At 41.4% G+C, this 19023-nt stretch overlaps 1 protein-coding gene across 6 annotated transcripts in view; it reads right to left on the bottom strand.

Annotated features, from left to right (window-relative positions):
* The window catches only part of LOC143831783 (contactin-4), a 669529-nt gene that overhangs the window by 472072 nt on the left and 178434 nt on the right, over positions 1 to 19023 (bottom strand). For 3 of the 6 annotated variants that reach the window (XM_077325228.1, XM_077325223.1, XM_077325222.1), the window contains exon 2: positions 5451 to 5534. The exons of 1 other annotated variant lie outside the window; for it this stretch is intronic. The gene's annotated coding sequence lies outside the window, so the exon portion shown is untranslated. The remainder of the gene's footprint in view (positions 1 to 5450; positions 5535 to 19023) is intronic. 2 more of the 6 variants (XM_077325225.1, XM_077325224.1) reach the window with 1 other exon arrangement.

Below are 19023 nucleotides of genomic sequence, written 5' to 3'. Positions count from 1 at the left end.
CTACTATACTACTTCATTGTGGCAATTTACATACATAAATTTCTGTTAAGTACTGAAGTACAGGAATCATGAGCAAAAATTGCTGCCTTTGTTCCAAGTCAGGTAATGCTTATATAAATGAAAGTGCACTTATATAAATGAAAGTGCCGGGAGAAGGCCCCAGGTCGTGGGAAGGTGGGCGGGTGAGCAGGGGCCTTCTCCCGGCCCCTGGAACAGGTTCGCCGCGTCGCAGACGTGGCGAGGCTGTTCCTGGGGCCGGGAGAAGGCCCCGGGAAGCAGCCGGGTGGGTGGGGGCCTTCTCCCGGCCCTGGGGACAGCCTCGCCGTGTCTGCGACGCAGCAAGGCTGCTCCTGGGGCCAGAAGGCAGCCGGTCGCGGCCAGGTGGGCGGGTGGCCGCCTCCCTTCTCCCGGCCCCAGGAACAGTCTCACCATATCGCAGACGCAGGCTATTCCTGGGCCCGCCTTACGGCCCTGCCCACTAAACCCCCTGTATTTTTCTTACAGCGGGCTTAAATTCTAGTTTATCAATAATTTTCATTAGGTTGTCCAGATATATTAAAGAAAGGAGTAGTTAGTTCATGAGAATGATAAGCCAATATAAATTCCGAGAGGTTTACAATTGTATTCCATCAATTAGTATGAATTTAAAAAATTGAGTAATGCAGATTACATAGTTACAGAGGGCAGTCATGTTGGTCCGCAGTAGAACAGCTACAATCAAGTCCAGTAATATCTTAGAGACCAACAAGATTTCTGAGGTATAAGTTTTGGAAAGTCAACTGTCTGACAAAGGGAAATCTTTATACCTCAAAAGTTTTGTTGGTCTCTAAGGTGCTACTGGACTCAAATTTAATAGTTCATCCTGAAGGCACCTCCTAGCATAATGAAAGGGATGCAGCCTGAATACTTCTACATGGGAGGAAATAAATATAGTCCCTTCCCTACTCAAAACTGAAGGCCATATCTCAACGATAACATATTCTTATTGCACAGGAAGCTCACACTGGCAATCATCCCTATCTTAAACCTATTGTTCCCCAAGGATATGGTCCTCAATTTACCAGTTCTTGGTCCACACTCCAGATTAGTAGAAGGGGTTCAGTTACTTACTTCCTTTGGTGTGCTACTTCCATAATTCCTCACCTGGCAGCTGCAATCAAATAGGCCTTTTGGGCTCCTGGCTTTGGAGTCCACTGGCTACTCACCTTCCAATATTTTGACAGTATAAGCATAACCTCCTCTCAACCCCAGAACATTGCTGCTGCAGCAGCCATTCTCCCAAACAGCCTCACTACAACTCCTGTATAATTTGAACTGAGATCTGTAGCCAGGCTCAGTCTCTAACCTGCTTCTTCCCTCTTCCTTTTCTTCCATTCCAGATCCTCCCCAAATCAGACAGGATTGTATGCTTTCACTTTGCCCCATATATTGTGTTTTGTTATTGCTTACTCATTAGGTTTCTCCGGTTAAGGTGTGTCTTTGTGCAAGCCTAAAACTGCCTGAGTGCCTCCTGCTTTTCATGATCTATTTTTCTAAGTAACCTCTGATTCTATTTTCCACCTGCTTTATTTCCAGGAACCTCCAAATTCCCATACAGAGGTGCTGTTATCAAATTCTGGACCTTGGTATGCACAAGGTCTGGAGTGTGGACCAAGAATTGTGTCTAATTTAATTTTACTCATATACAGGTGTATGTGTTCCTGGTACACAAGGGGGATGTCCCCAATGTTAGGGAGAGGGATCACACATATCTAGGCCATTAGGTAAGAAGACACCTTATCACTACCCGAGAATAAATCAAGAGAAACCCAAGATGTTTCTAGTTGAGTTGGAATCTCTTAGATCTTCACCAGAACTGTGGATCTGCTACTGTTTCTCCCCTTGCTTTTTTTTAAAGATCAAGTTCAAGTTTATTCCTGTGACTATAAGGTCTACATGAAGTAATAGCTCCCCTCCTGCATCTCGCATGAGCAAAAATCTATTCCCACAAGATTTGCACAACTCCCAGAATTACAACAGATCTCCAGACAGCTAATATCAGAGAAACTTGCAGCTTTGGAGGGTAGATTCTGAGCACTCTGCTTTCCACAAGCCTCACCTTCAAAATGTTCATGAATTTCCCAATCCAGAGTTAGAAACCACACCAACAAGCCATTTTAATTCTAGCTATGTTCCTTTTCCAGTTAGAAATGACAATCCAAAAGTTCAACATAAATATTAGTAAAAAAGGCATGACACATAATTTAATTTAAGACATAATTTTCAGATGGCAAAAATTTATTGTAAATATAATATTTTGAAATATAAAGCTTCTGTTTACATGTTCATTACCCAAAACATTATTACTTAAAAGCTTCAGAGTGAAACATATTTGCATAATTAAAATAAAATTAACACACTGAGACCTTAATCATTAATTTGGAGGGTGGGCTCCATATCTAAATGAATAAGCAAAGAGATGATAACAAGGACATTTTTTCATCATCAACTCACAGTTGATTTATGGCAAGCCTGTGGGATTTTCAAGGCAAGAGATGTTCAGAGATTGTTTGCCATTGCCTGTCTCCACATCACAACTCTGATATTCCTTAGTAGACTTATAATAAAAAAAATAACCAGTGCCCACACTCCATAGCTTCTGAGATCCGATGCAATGAGGCAAGCTTGGGCTATTCAGGTCAGGATTAAAAAGGCTAGCTAATAGCAAATACATTAAAAGCCTTTATACTGGATTATGTCTTGAGGAGCTTTCCAAAACTGTTCACAACAATCTCAAGGACAAACCTTCTCCCTCCCCAAACTTCTGGAATCTTCCTAGCTTGCTGGCCGTTCTACAGAACCTTAAAAACTATTCTTTCAAGGCATCTGAGACAGAAAGGGTTCTGTTGTTATTCGGGACTAAAACATGTCATATGTGTAATATCCTTCCAAAATGGGGGAGGATTACACAGTTGTTCAACAGTGGTCTCATAACAGAGAACTTCTGTAAATAGTGCTGGGGGAGGAGTTTGTTCACCATTATTTCAAAGCAAGACTAAAGCTTGCCAGCATTACATTGAATTGGTTTTGTGACAGATAATCAAGTCTTGCTACATGGCATCACAATGTCATTGCAATTATCCAATCCAGCATTACCTTGAATTGGTTTTGTGACAGATAATCAAGTCTAGCTACATGGCATCATAATGTCATTGCAGTAATGAAATGATTCCTGATCACACAGAAGGACAGCTGGAAAAAAATGTACCAAAGCGTTCACAGCTATTAGAAGTAACTTCTGTAAACATTGAATGGCATGCCAATATACAGAAAAGGTATAGCTGAAGAGGTTGAGAGGGGTATTTTAAGCCCATTGCTTCCCCTCCCTCGTACAGATGAGCAATCGGGGCAACCCTATTTAGAACACCTAATTTCACATGATTTACCAAAAAATTCAGAGTATTTTGCTGCATAAATTATTTCCTCATCAACCCCTTTACAAAGCAGGTTAAATGATGAGAATGAGGAAAATCAGCCTTGAATAATTTTTGAAAAGAAGTATGCCAAAACTCATCAGATAAATTATTTGCAATGAATAATTTGACCAGCTCTATTAGGCTGAAATGTCAGCATTAGCCTGTGTCAGAAATGAGGAAAGCTAATCAGGTAAGATTATTTGACCGTTCTGCTTGGACAAATCTGAACAGTGAAATTAAGTTCACTGAAACTTAATATTCCACAGCAAACTCTTAAACACAAATATAAAGAATTCAGTAAGTGAACCCCAAACCAATTCTTACAAATACACCTGAGAAAAGAGGGAGGGAAGCAAGCAGCACGTGGGTGAATGTTCTTCCTTACTTTACCTTTCCTCCTACCTCAGCTTATATGCTCTGTCACCCAGCCCAACCTTTCTTCCCTCACAGCCAGAAGAAGGAAGAGTAGGCGCCTGCCAACTCTGTCCCTCCCACGAAAGAGAAAGAAAAGAGCAATTTCTTCCCTTCCCTGAAGCAACATTCCCAGGATCAGAAATGGCTCCAGGGGAAAGGGGAGCATCCCTGCACCCACAGATTGTGAGATCAGCTCTATATCCACATATTCTAGAGGCTGACTCTGAAAACTTGGATGTCCTATACCAAAAAGTATTGCTGTAAACATCCCAAGCATACAGGTACTTGTTTAGTGATAATATACCAACAAATGTACATTCTTATATCAAAGAAATATGAGTATGTTTACAATGCCATCTTAAAAACATCTACTCAGAATTCTACTAAAGTCTATTCAATAGGGGTTATTACCAAGAATGTATTCTGAGCATAGCACTATGAACCTTTATTCATATGTTACAATGAATGCACATACAATCCATGTCTAGCATACATTTGATTATTCTTTGTATATGCTCATACTACACTTCTCATGTTCTAGTTAATGCATGTACAGCTAAACGTATGATGCAAACACCACATTTATCCAGGTACTGGTACCCAGTTTTATGCATAAAGTGAATGAACATTGGCTCTTTCTTACAACAGATGTTTGATCATACAGGCAGGATGTACATGCATTCACAGTAACACAAGAACAGGACCAGTGATCAGTTCTGCATTCCAATTAGTGTTCCAGTCTCACACAGAACAACATTTTAAATAACAAATCTATACAAAACTCCATGAAAAATTGCAAATTGTGATTGATTAACTGTCAGCTGAGTATGATTTACACATAAATATGAAGTTTTAAGACAAAGAAAGATAAAAAATATAAAAGTCCCTCAAAAATTATTAGGATGAAAGTTGATATCTATTTCCCTCCCCCCACAATAAATAAGCCTCACTGAATACTTCCAAACAAGTCTGCTTAGGATTGATCCCTAAGTGGAGGCAGGGCAGTAGGGCAAATCCCCGATTGTACACAATGCCGATGCCATCCTGGCACCCTCCCAACCTTGGCCTGAATCAGGCCCTCAGATGGCTCGCGGTAAGGGAACATGGATTCTTCTGGGTTCTCCGTGATGCCGTAGTCGCCATTGGAGGTTAGGCAGCACCAGCACCCTGAAGGGAAACCAAATGCCCCGGTCAGCTCCGCAGAGGCGCGAAACGAAACAGAGCATTTTCCCAACCCCATGATGGCAGGATAACAGCATGCTGATCTCCTGCCAGTATGCAGTGGGGCCCCATGCCCCCCATCCCCTGATGCCATTGCTGCACAGCGCAGCGGGCTCTCCCTGGTATTGTGTGTGCATATGGACAATGTTAGGGCAGTCTGCGTGGGCCAGGGGAATCCTTCTCCCATGAGTTCTCAGAAGCAGCGGGGCTAGAAGTGCTAGAAACTAGCAGTGGCCTGGCGCAGCGGCTGCTGTGCATAATCAGTCTAAGGGTTTCCACACCCAAAGCATTTTAAAAATATTTATTTATGTTTCAATGTATAGAAATATACAAGACACATAGTTCAGTAATTATTCTCACCTTTTTTGGAACTACTTCTTAAACTGTCCATGGGATGGCTCTTCTGCATTCTATGTCAAAAGGTCCCAAATGTGTGACATCTACCTACAAGAGAGAGAATTCACAGTTTGTATGCTGAAACAGTACATGGGGTTGAGAAGCACCAGTATGACTAAAGTTAGATAAGTAATGCAATATTTGAGAGTAACATCGGGTCCATGATTCATGACAAAAGGGACTCTGGAGACTACATGCAGCCTATGTAGAGTCTGTTGTCTATTCTGAACGAAACTTATGGGAAACCTTACAGAGTTCGAAGCTATTGTGGAGAAATTTCACTCCCATTAATGATGGTGTCTGCTTCCATGAGAATTCTTTTTTATCAGCAAAATCCACTCCACTAATAAGTCCTGATGCATATCAACGAAGCAACTTCATGACCATTTTGTACAACTGTCTTCATGGAAGCAGGAGGAAAATATATAATTAGAAGTGTGTGTCTTCTGTCTGGGAAATGTATTCACTTGTCAGTCTAACATTTCTCTGCCTTGAAGAAAGCATCAACATAGCAACAGTGGCTAGTTTTAAACTGTGCTCATCCTAAGCACAACTAAAAAAATAATACTGCCATTAAGGAATTCATTTTTTGAAAGCCAAGCTATATATGCAGCCAAACAGTATCTATCAAAATGTTTGCACTTGTCTGTAAGATGCTGGCTCAACATTTAAGCTATCACTTGTTCAGTAAGAAATCTCTACTACAAAGTGACACCCTAGGACACCCTATAACCATATTTATAATCTACTAGATAAGTCACCAGATAAACTGTTGAGGGCTATTTCAGGAGGAACTGGAGTGTTCTTTACTGACCTATTTCTCAAACGGTACTAGCTTTTCTCAGAGGGGATCGTGTTTTATTGGGATTCATATTAAGATATAGTGAAACAGATAACCATTTTCCTAGGTGCATCATGAGGGTCCTTTCAAATAATGTTCAGATTGAAAAAGTTATTTCTAGTAGCACTTCTTATTTACTTAATTCAAATATATGTCTGGATAAAGATGATCAATGTTTATTAAAAGGGCCTCAGTGACAAGCACAAGAAGCACCACTGGCTTTTGTGCATGAAAGCTTCCACACAGTTATAATGAATAATGGAGTGTGTGCTTCAGAATGCAGACTAGCACCATCCATAAGTTTACATCTGACACTTGACTGCTGTTAGAAGGGGTCTGATTTGTTTGCTTGCTTCATAATTCCAAAGGCAGTATCACTTTAAAAAAACCCTATATCCACACAGATTGGAATCTAAAGCTTATTGTGAACCACACGGGGGACGCCAGACATCAGACAATACCCCCTTCTCCCTGAAGCATTCCAAGACATTTCTACACAATACAAGAAAGCACCTGGGCATGAGGAACAACAGCTTCAAATCATAGCCCTTAACTTTAAAAAATAAATTATTAAATCACCCACTTCAAGCCGTCTTGTGGCAGGTTACACAATAAGACCCACATAAGATACAATCCCCATTAAAACCCATAAAAACATAATCTATACAATTATGGTGGTAGTTGACACGGTCGCTTATAGCCAGTGCCTTTACTATATTGGGTACAAGAGGAATATAGGTATATAGTTGTTTGATTAGAATGCAGGTGAAGTAGTAAAAGCCAGTTTCCAAAATAGCATAGTCAAGATCTAGGCTACTTTTGTAGTTACAGTAGCTAAGAACAGATCTGCAAAGGCTGTGGTGGATTGGGTCAAGTGGAACTGAAGACAGAGATCCTCTGATTGGGCCGCATGATCTTTCACAACTCCCAACTCTTGTTGGTGTCCATTTAACACTGCTGAGAACTGTCATGAATTTGGGTGTGGTTGTGGATCTCACTCTGTCTATGAAGGCCCAGATCACAAATGTTGCATGCCTGACTTTTTAACATCATTGTCAGGCATGACAGCTAGCACCCTATCTATTGGCATACAATCTACTCACTATGATCCATGCAATGGTCACCTCCAGGTGAATAGTTCTCACGATGGGGGGGAATTGAGCAGTGGAGTCTCACAAGGATCAGTATTTAGGCAGATATTATCAAATTAGTCCGTCAATCATCTGGAACTAGGGGTGAGTAAGGTAATGACAAAGTTTGTAGACGATATAAAAATTATTCAGAGTGGTGAAAACCAAGATGACTGTGAAGAATTTCGCAAATTGGGTGATTCCTTCACAAATTAGGTGAAAGGACAACAATGTGGCAAATGAAGTTCAATGCCAGATGAATTGGTTGCCACATTAAATGCTGAACTAGGTGGATCACTGCTCTGATCGAGCAGGGTTCTTCTTATGTTCTTAACTAAGTTACGAAAAATAACCATACCATATATTCACACAAACATTCTTTTTGGCATGTTAATTGTAAATATGCAATGATGCCACCATTCTTTCAACATGCCTTCAAATTAAGGTTATTGGTTAGCTTAATTTGGAGAGCCAGTTCGATGTAGTGGTTAGGAGTGCGGACTTCTAATCTGGCGAGCCGGGTTCGATTCTGCACTCCCCCACATGCAGCCAGCTGGGTGACTATGGGCTCGCCACGGCGCTGATAAAACTGTTCTGACCGAGCAGTGATATCAGAACTCTCTCAGCCTCGCCCACCTCACAGGGTGTCTGTGGTGGGGAGAGGAAAGGGAAGGCGAATGTAAGCCGCTTTGGGACTCCTTCGGGTAGAGAAAAGTGGCATATAAGAACCAACTCTTCTTCTTCTTCTTCTTATGCATCTTGTTCTGAATCAGTAACACAGCATTCGAGTAGTAATTTTAAGGCACATTTCAAGGCAATAATTCTCCCTTCTGGATATGCTGCAGGAAAACATTGATTAACAGAAACATTTGTATGATGCAGTAGAAGCAGCTATCCATTCTTCCATGATATTACTAGGCTGCTAGATACTTCAGATCTAAAACAAAGCATGCACAAAGACCTCTCATAGCTTGCATATGTCTGTTCTTTCCGCTGAGGCTGGTGCCTCTACTGCTACCAAAACTGTTGGAAAGATGTATTATAGCCTGAGGTCGGTGCTACATCTGTGCCTGCTCTTCTATTCTTGTCCTTCTGTGACATTACACGTGCCAGACTTCATATCTTTAGGCAAACAGCCTGCTGCTCTACTCAGTCTTTGGTGGGGGGGGGGGGGAGTGATGAATGGAATAATAATGGGGTTTGTCTGCACACTGTTACTTCCTCCCCATCATCATGTTTAAATTAATTACTAAACATTCTACACATTCTTACTTGGAAGTGCATATTCTCCAAAACTCTTACAATTCTTTTCAAAATTCACTTAATAATATCCATTATTTGCCTTCAAAATGATCAGCAAGTCTACCTATATTTATTTGAAAACTTGTATCTGTCAAATTCATAGGTTACATATATGCACTAAACAATATACTGGAGTAACTGTAATCAGTAATCTGTGACGTTATAGTAGAATCCTAAAAAGAATGACTTCTTTCTTACATCTCTGACTTACTCTTCAGCACACTGAACTATGACTTAACTAACAAGACAATCTAATAGAAGGGAAAACCATTAACCAGTTGTCACGATCAGGGCACCTGACTACCTCAAGTTTATACCTTAGGCAACAGAAAACGGTTTCCAGGAAGTCAGTGTGGGGGGGGGGGGGCTGCAGATGGACTGCCTGATAAAGAGATGGAATCTAGCTAGTAACTTCTGCACCCTTTTAGCAAAGATGGATTATTTCCCTGTCTGTTCAAAGGTGCAGAGAAACTGCAGTGAAGAGAGTAACAATCAAAAACAGGAAAATCAGAAATCATTCTGAATCACTTCCACTCATATGGATTCTCTTGTCTTCCACAAAGCTCAAGCATTACAAGATTCATATTTACAAAGCTGAAGTCCAGTGTCACCTTTAAGACCACAAATGTTTTATTCAAGATATAAGCATTTTTGTGCATGCATGCATAGAAAATCTTATACCTTGAATAAAACATTTTTGATCTTTTAAGACCTTTTAAGGTGCCACAGGACGTAGACTTCGTTATGCTGTTTCTGACTAGCTTGGCTACCCACTTGAATCTAAGGCTCATATCTGAAAACTTATTAAGAAGACTTCCGTCTTATGAATTCTTATTTTAATGTTTCCTTCGGAAGGAGAGGGAATGGTGGAGAGCTGTCTTCAAGAAATCAGAAAGTGGAACGCTGTATACAAGTGTTCCCTCTAAAAGCATCTACATTAATGAACTGCTTTGTCTTTAATTATATGCAGCACTTTTGAGGTTGTACATAGGACTAGGAGATAAGGTGCAAATGCAGCGGGTAAACTATAAACTATAGAGGTAAACTATAAAGGTCTCCTGGTCAGTGTACACTGGAAGCACCAGATAGCAATAAATTTATCCACAATCAGCCATCAGGACTGGGTGAACTCATAGTTGTGTTCTGTGAAAATCATGACAGACTACTTAAGAGCCAGCCTGATGTAGTGGTTAGGAGCACCGACTTCTAATTTGGTGAACCAGGTTTGACTCCCCGCTTCCCCACATGCGGCCAGCTAGGTGATCTTGGGCTTGCCACATTGATGATAGAGCTGTCCTGACCGAGCAGTAATATCAGGGCTCTCTCAGCCTCACTTACCTCACAGGGTGTCTGTTGTGGGGAGAGGAAAGAAAAGGCAATTGTAAGCAGCTTTGAGACTCCTTTGGGTGGAGAAAAGCAACATATAAGAACCAATTCTTCTTCAGTAATATCAGGGCTCTCTCAGCCACACCTACCTCACAGGGTGTCTGTTGTTGGGAGAGGAAAGGAAAGACAATTGTAAGCTGTTTTGAGCAAAATCAGGCTGGCCAGGTAAAGAGCTAACATTTCAACTCTGTATCCAACCCACTGAATATTAGCCTGCATCCAGCCCCAGCAAAGTCAGAGAGGATCTTGTTTGAATCACATACACCCACACAGTCCCAAAGTTTGACAGCTGATCAGCAGAAATGCTTCTTTTCAGGCCGCCTCCCTACACAGCCCAAATCAGTTGGATGTTGGGCTATGTGGAGGGACAGTCCCAAACCCTCCCCCCTGCACACCCCAAGAGCTAATGCCTGCCCAATGTAAGGCTGGAATGACTTCAGCAGTCCCTTTCACTTTGCTTACCTTGTTCAGTTTAAATGGCCAGCCAAATTAGCTGAATCACCAGAATCAATTTGTGCTCCTCTAATTCAGCCCTAATTAAGAGCCTCTTGTGGCGCAGAGTGGTAAGGCAGCCGTCTGAAAGCTTTGCCCATAAGGCTGGGAGTTCAATCCCAGCAGCCGGCTCAAGGTTGACTCAGCCTTCCATCCTTCCGAGGTCGGTAAAATGAGTACCCAGCTTGCTGGGGGGTAAACGGTCATGACTGGGGAAGGCACTGGCAAACCACCCCGTATTGAGTCTGTCATGAAAACGCTAGAGGGCGTCACCCCAAGGGTCAGACATGACTCGGTGCTTGCACAGGGGATACCTTTACCTTTACTTAATTCAGCCCATTTAAACAGATGGGGATTACATTGTTTTGAGGGTTTGTGGGGGCTTATCCAAGCCAAATTGCACATCCCTAGTTGTTTATTTCTACTAGCTTCAAAGCCCATTCCTAAGAACAGGCCTTGAAAGGGTCCCCTCCCTGGCCAGGCAGCTTAAGCTGGCTTTGGGCCGCAGCTCGCAGCTGGATCAAATGGATCAGGCAAGGGCTAGCCCACTCGTTAGCAGGGCCAGGACAGAGCTCCTTAGCAGACAGTCAGCAGGCCGGGAGGCTCTCATTAGCAGGCCCAGCCTAGCAGCCCAAGAGGCCCTCATTAGCAGGCCGGGAGGCCCTCGTTAGCAGGCCCTCCACCACAACCCTTTGGCCAGGACCCTCTCCCCTTACCTGCTGCTGGCTCCAGGCACTGAGGCACGTCTGAGAGCAAAAAGGCTAGAGTCCAGGGACAGAGGGTGGGAGCTACAGGGGCAGGGCCAATCAGGGTGCAGACAGCTTTTCTGATTACACCCTGATTGGCCCTATTCCAACTTGGACAGCCAGACACATTCCACCCCCCAGGCTGTTTTACAAATACATAGAGGAACCATGGATAAGGATGGTATACAGAGAAACACTAATTACCTAGGGTTTTTTTTTACAGAAAATATTCATTCTGCATATTCTGAGAAATAAAATCTTGTGTTAACTATTTTCCATTAAATTCAAAAGAGAAATCTCTCTTAAGAGATTTTCCCCCTAGTGCTCCTCAGAATTCCCATTGAAAAAAAATTGTATCTGTGTGTGTGACTTTTTAACTGATTTTTTTACAGGTTACTCCCTCTCCCCTGCTGAACTAATACTTAATTCGAAATGCTTTCTTTTTGTTATAAGCTATTTTAAAAATAAATAATGAAAATAAATGACCATTATTAATGGTTCTGATTTTTAAAAAAAATATTTTAAACACATACCATTTTAAGCCAATTAGATTGCACACCACGGGGTGAAATTGAACTGCAAATCAGTAAAATCTAACAACTGGGAGACCACAATGTTATGCATACTGAGAGAATTCCAGTTTTGTTCCGATAGAGTAACGCAGAGGCTTTAAAAAGAGTACCCCAATCAATAGTATGACAAATATGTTTGCTCCTGGCATGGTCACTCACACTGAGAAAGGTTAGGGATACAAGGCCAGATAAAAGGCTCAACACTTCAGGCATAAAGTGTGATAAGGTAAAGAGCATTTGACAGCATGATATATGATTAAACCAAGGTAGTGCTGTGTCTAGTGTGAAGCTATAGTGGTGCCACTGAAATGTGTGTCGGGAGTGGAATCTGCAGCAGTGCTATCAAGTAAGTGCACTCTTCTTTGCCAAAGGTTTTGATCATTGCTTTTACGCGTTCTCCCAAAGGGTTGCTTTGCTAAGGCTTCTGGTGTCTCATATATACCACCCCTCCCTCCCAACATATCATTAGAGATCTGGTACAGACAGATGTACAATACAAATATCAATGAAGGCTTGCAAACAGTTTACAAGTAATGAATGAAGAAGAAGAAGAGTTGGTTCTTATATGCTATAGGCCCTATGCCTATTCTTATATGCTATAGGCCCTAAGCCTAAGGGTATATCTACAGCCACTCACACATGTTATTCTCATGAACAACCAGCCTGGAAATAATGTTTGATTGTTCCTCAGCATAGACAAGATTTAAAGAAACAATATGTAGACCAATTGAAAAGGAAGCATGTAGTTGCCAACCTCCAGGTGCGTTAGCAGCTGGACCCCTCCTTACTCTTTTTTTTTTTTTTGTAGCTCTTTATTTATTTATTTTTTATAATGATTTTTTTTATTTTCATAAAGATAGAAATATAATCATCATTTGAGAATATACGACCCCACATTGACTCCACAGTGATATAAACTTTTGCCCAAAACTCTAAGAGCCATGAGTCTAAGAGCCGTCCACATTTCCACTACATTTAAAAAAAAAAAAAAGGCCTGTTTAGATATACAAAAGAAAAGTTATTATTAATCAACTTACTTGAGAGATCGTAGACCTCACATTAACTGCTTGATACAATCTAAGAGCTATCCTAGCAGATATTTCTAGGTTTGAGTTAGATGCTTAACATTAAACATTTCTTATAGCACAGTATAAGTTTTGGCCCTGTATCGATACCCTGATGAAGGGAGAGGAAAGTAGGGCTTTGCCTTAAAAATGTACAAAGAAAAAAAAAATTACAAAAGGGTTTCATAATTTCTCCTTATCCTTAATACAGATACATCTACAAACCATTTATACTTGGCCCATTCTAAGAGCCATCCTGACAGGTATAAGATGAGAGCTTTGCATTTTCTACAGATCAATATGAGCTTTGGCCCTATAACAATACACCAATAAAAAAAATAATAAAAGCCCCATTTTATATTTCCAACGCTAACGATTATATTACCTATATGCCTACTAAGAAAAAGAAACAAGAGAGAAAAAAGGCACTGCTTCGCCTTTTTCATAAAAATAGCAATGTAGGATACAGTATATGTTGTTAATACAGAGAATAATAAGATTTCCAGGTTTAGATTAAATGCTTAACATTAAACATAGAACAATATAAGCTTTCAGTCTTCTATAGCTTCTCCTTATCCTTGGTTCTGATACATCTACAAAACAATTTATGCTTGACCCATTCTAAGAACCATCCTGACATATATATTTTCAGATTTAAGTTGAAAGCTTAACATTAAACATTTTCTACAAGTCAGTGTAGGCTTTAGTCCTAGGACAATTCACTAATAGAAGAAAGAAAAAATAAGGGGGGAGAACCCCATTTTACATTTTCAGCACTAATGATTATATTACCTATATGCCTATAAAAGAAAAGAGACAAAAAAAAAACAAGAGAGAAAGAGACACTGCTTCCCCTTTTTCATAAAAATGGAAATATAGAATACAGTATAACATTAAACATAAAACAATATGAGCTTTCGGTCTTCTTAAGGGGGTCTCATCTCGAGGCTTGCTACATCTTGTCGTTCCCGTAAAATTATATTCTGTCCCATTGGCCTTTGGCGTAGAAAGTGCAGTTGTATTCTTTCCCGCAGAATATGCATCGATAAATCTTGAGGCCGTTGCACCTCCTGGACTCCAGTATCAATACAATTTTTTCCCCAGAGAGATCCTTTAAATCGGTTACTTTCACTGCAGATCCATATTTCTTTTGATTGATTTTTGTACACTGTTGCTTTGAGATGGCTGTATGTCTTTTTAAAAAGGGTGTCCTTATCTGGGCTGCAGAACTCCGGCATCCCATTTTCCGTCTCCAGAATTTCAGATTTCTCTTCTACTGTTGGTTTTCCACCTTGTTTAGAGCTGTCATCAGCCACTGTTATTGATCCATTATTCCTGTTAAAGACGTCTTCCTTGGCATCTTGGATCTCCTTGAAGATATGAATTTCAGATTTCTCTTCTGCTGTTGGTTTTCCACCTTGTTTAAAGCTGTCATCAGCCACTGTTATTGATCCATTATTCCTGTTAAAGACGTCTTCCTTGGCATCTTGGATCTCCTTGAAGATATGAATTTCAGATTTCTCTTCTGCTGTTGGTTTTCCACCTTGTTTAAAGCTGTCATCAGTCACTGTTATTGATCCATCATTCCTATTGAAGACTTCTTCCTTGCCATCTTGGATCTCCTTGGAGATATTTTTGATCAATCCATCTAAAAATACTTTGTAATCTTGGGTTTGTATCTCTATTAGATGAGCCAATCTTTTTAACATAGACATGATTTTGACTTTAAAAAAACCGGCCCCAAACAATTTTACAAGTGGCCAGTAGAGGTCCTCTGTTTTATCCTCTAATGTTCCGGCACAGGCATGTGACGTATTGAAGCCAGTTAAGGCAGGGATTCTCGTACTGGCACAAAGTTCTCGTGAGATTTTCCCATTCAGTGCTCTTATCTCTTATCTCCGAAAACCAAAACAATTACAATAAGAGCTTTTGCCAATTAATTCGAGTTGATTTGAGTCCTTCTTCTGCTTAGTTAGGAGAATTAGCCTGCCTCTTAACGAGGTGGCTTCGGGCAGAGCAGAGTAAGAGGAGGGGGGAAACAAAGGGCTTTGATGCAGGAAGAGAGACGGAGAAAAAAAAGCGAGAGATACTTGCAGTAAATGATGTTTTGGAACTCAGCCGAAGTCCTCCCCTCAGTTCAAAACGTTCATTTGTGGTAAATCATCATGTAGGGTTGAAGCAGATACTTTAAGATTAAAGAAAGAAAAGAAAGTCCGAGGTAGAAAATGGCAGTCGTCCTCTGGACCTGGAACGCTGACAGCCTATAATCCAGGGAGATATACTCCCTAAAGGATTGGAGACGGCCCCAAGAACTTCCTGGGTAGAAAGGTGAGGTGGGGTTTGCGTACCCCTCCTCTTTTCTGCCAATTGCTTGCACAATTGACCCCTGTCAGGCTTCAGAGATAGCAGAGCAGATGCCCTGCCACCCTCTCAGGACGACATCTTTAGCCACACACCCCGACCCCTCCTTACTCTTGAGGGGCAGTTCATAGACAGACAAAGCATAAACACCCATCCACAGCACCTCCAAGTTCACCTTGCAATGTACTGTCTAGCAGAAATGAACTTTGGAATAGATGGCAAAGACAGTCAAGGTATGCAACCTGTTCTGAAGCAGCCATCATGGATGCCAGCCAGTTACCAGGTTTCCAGGCTGTCTCTCAGCTCTTTGGATTAGATTAGTGAGATGGCCATGGGCTGACTGACTGCTTGATTTTTCTCTCCACCCAAAACCAGAATGCATACCATTAGGCCAATAGGACCTCCAGTAAGGTGTTACTAATCTCATCAACTCCCAATTTCTCCTTGTCACACCCTTGAAACTCAATTGTTGTTGTTGTTATCCGTTCAGTCATGTCCGACCCTCGGCAATTCCCAATTAGCAGCTGCTAAATTCCCCAATCAAGCATATGTTTTGGGTAACAGGGGGATTGGAATTTACCTAGAATTACAATGATTTTCAGACTGCATAGATTAGTTTCCCCGTGGACAATGACCAGTTTGGAGAGTGGTTTTCTAGCAGAGGTCTTTCCCTGCATCAAATCCACCCCACCCCATGATCCACCTTCAAATCTTCAGTTAATTTCCCAAGCTAGTATTGGCATTTCTATTGATGTATAGAGCCTCTTGTGGCGCAGAGTGGTAAGGCAGCCGTCTGAAAGCTTTGCCCATGAGGCTGGGAGTTCGATCCCAGCAGCCGGCTCAAGGTTGACTCAGCCTTCCATCCTTCCGAGGTCGGTAAAATGAGTACCCAGCTTGCTGGGGGGTAAACGGTAATGACTGGGGAAGGCACTGGCAAACCACCCCGTATTGAGTCTGCCATGAAAACGCTGGAGGGCGTCACCCCAAGGGTCAGACATGACTCGGTGCTTGCACAGGGGATACCTTTACCTTTACCTTATTGATGTATGACAAGATTCACGGACTGCAAAGATGGAGAAAGACAACAGGATAAAATTGTTAATAGAAGCTAGAAGCTATACATTTTGGACCCACAGATTACACCAAGAAGCAGAACTCTGATTTGCATACTTTACGCCATTACACCTTAGAGGGCGTCACCTCAAGGGTCAGACATGACCCGGTGCTTGCACAGGGGATACCTTTACCTTGACCTTTTTTATCCCATTACGCATATAAGTTTCAGAATTGTGTGGCCTGTATGTTTGCAGTAGTAGACCCTGTCCAGTCCAGCCTATTGAAACAATTTTAATGGCAAATATACAACTGTATACAGTAAAACTGGCTAGTATGGAATGCCTCACTGGTCATCAAACTGGAATACAGTTTATTTGCATCCCTCTGGTTCAAGATTTGGTACTGCATAGTACCAGATTTCTTTTATATCTAAATTTGCTGTAAACCGATTGTTTATGCTGCAGCAGGAATCAGATCAATACTAATACTATATCTCACATCCTTCTAAGCACTCTCATTTCTACAAATTGGAGGATAATAGATGTAATGATAGAAATAAATTTCAGTTTTGATCAAGGGAGGTGAGGGGCAGGAGGTATGAAAAAGACACAGATTAGTTCAACTATTCTTTCAACAGCAGCAATGTACCATGTCATGTTACTGTTCATTATTATGGGCTGTGGCTGAATATCTGAAGGACTAGCTATCACTCCTGGACCCTTGGTATGGTAAAACACAGCAAGATCTACTCCAGGGAGCCAAGTATGCTTAAAAAGAAGACTACTAAGTTAAACAACTGACAAGCCAAAATGGCTTAAAAAGACTTGTATGCTTGCCAGATGGAAAGTTCCCTTCTGTTGTACAATGGATACAGTGATGAAGGTTCAGTATGGGAGATGCCAATTCAAATCCCCATTCTGCCACAGAGGGCGCTCTTGGGCTAGTCATTCTCTCTCAGAGTAACCTACCTCGCATGGCTGTTGTGAAGATGAAATTAAAAAGAGAATAATGTCATAAGACACTTTGAGTCCCTTTCCAACGAAGACACTGCACAATATCTTTCCTACTTAATATTTTCTCCAATTACTTACATGAGTGTAATTTTCAAGAAAGGCAAGCTACAGTTGCTAAAAACAATACATCTGACAAACACAAAAGATAAATGTTTTTCATAGATCAAGCTATTATTTTAATTCACTGTAAGTACAAATTATATCAAAAGTTATACTAGTGCCCCACCTGCCCTCGGAACATCTTGCCACGGTGATCCACGCATCGGTCACTTCCAGGTTAGATTTCTTTTACTCTCTCTACATGAGCCTACCCTTGTCCTTGACCCGGAGATTACAGCTGGTACAGAATGCAGCTGCATGGATCCTCACAAATTCATCTTGCAGGACCCATGTCCAGCCATTGCTGAGGCAACTGCATTGGTTGCCAGTCTGTGTCCGGATCAAGTTCAAGGTTTTGATCTTTAAGGCTATATGTGGCTTGGGTCCTGCTTACCTACAGGACTGCTTACCTATTTATGCCCCCTGCAGGGCATTTCGCTCTGCGGGTATGAATTTGCTGATGGTCCCGGGCCCCCAAGAAGCACGCTTGGCCTTGAACAGGGCCTTTTCGGTCCCTACCTAGTGGAATGAGCTCCCAGAAGAGCTGCGGGCCCTGTCAGAACTCTCTGGGTTCTGCACATCCTGCAAGACAGAGCTCTTCCACCAGTTGTTTGGTTGAGGATGAATGCAGTAAGTACCAAGGAAATTAGACCCTCTCCCTCAGTTGCCATGTGTAGGTATTAGACCAGCAAGAACTACCCCGAGGTTTTTCCATCCTCAGCTGTTCTACTCTCTAATTCAACAGCATTAGAGGTCTGGGTGCATTATTGTTACCACCATCTTGGGAGTTGTGTAATATCAGGATGTTTTATCAGATTGTTGTTTTATGAAGTATGATTTTATTGTTTTATTACATATGTTGTAAACCGCCATAAGCCAGAATTTTCTGAGAATGGCGGTATATATAAATAAATATTACAACAGTCCTTGAGAAATTTTTTCTGCATCATGTGGCCAGCCAAAAAATTCAGGAGCATGATTCCATCATACTAAATACCATGTTTTCATTGTCATGCGAGCTGCCCTGACATATCTCTTGAGTGAGGGGGCATATACAATTATCAGAATTTTAATTTATGCCCACCCACACATATCTTACATGAGAAAGAAGGCTAGATCCCAGGGTAAACAATTTAAGCCACAGTTTCTATGCATAGGGACATCTTGTATATAGGGTACCCCACATAGAATTTGAAAGTGGTACCTAACTATGTGAGGTATTTCACCTGCCATTTGTGTGAACTAGGTATTTAAGGTCTCAGGACTGTGCACAGCTTTTAAACAGATAGTTCAAAGCAACTACACTGGTTCCAGAAATCAAAGTTCTGTGATTCTTTTAAAATAAATGGCTTGGCAAGAGTAACAACCTCCTTTTGCTTCCTTTTCTCTTTCCACTGAGGTCCAGAGATGCCAGCTTCCAGGTGGGACCTGGGGATCCCTGGAATGGCTGCTCCTCTCCAGGTAACAGAGATCAA

This window comes from Paroedura picta, chromosome 3, assembly GCF_049243985.1.
Source record: "Paroedura picta isolate Pp20150507F chromosome 3, Ppicta_v3.0, whole genome shotgun sequence".
NCBI lineage: Eukaryota > Metazoa > Chordata > Lepidosauria > Squamata > Gekkonidae > Paroedura > Paroedura picta.
The sequence above is the reverse complement of the archived record's forward strand: the minus strand, read 5'-3'. Positions and strand labels throughout refer to the sequence as shown.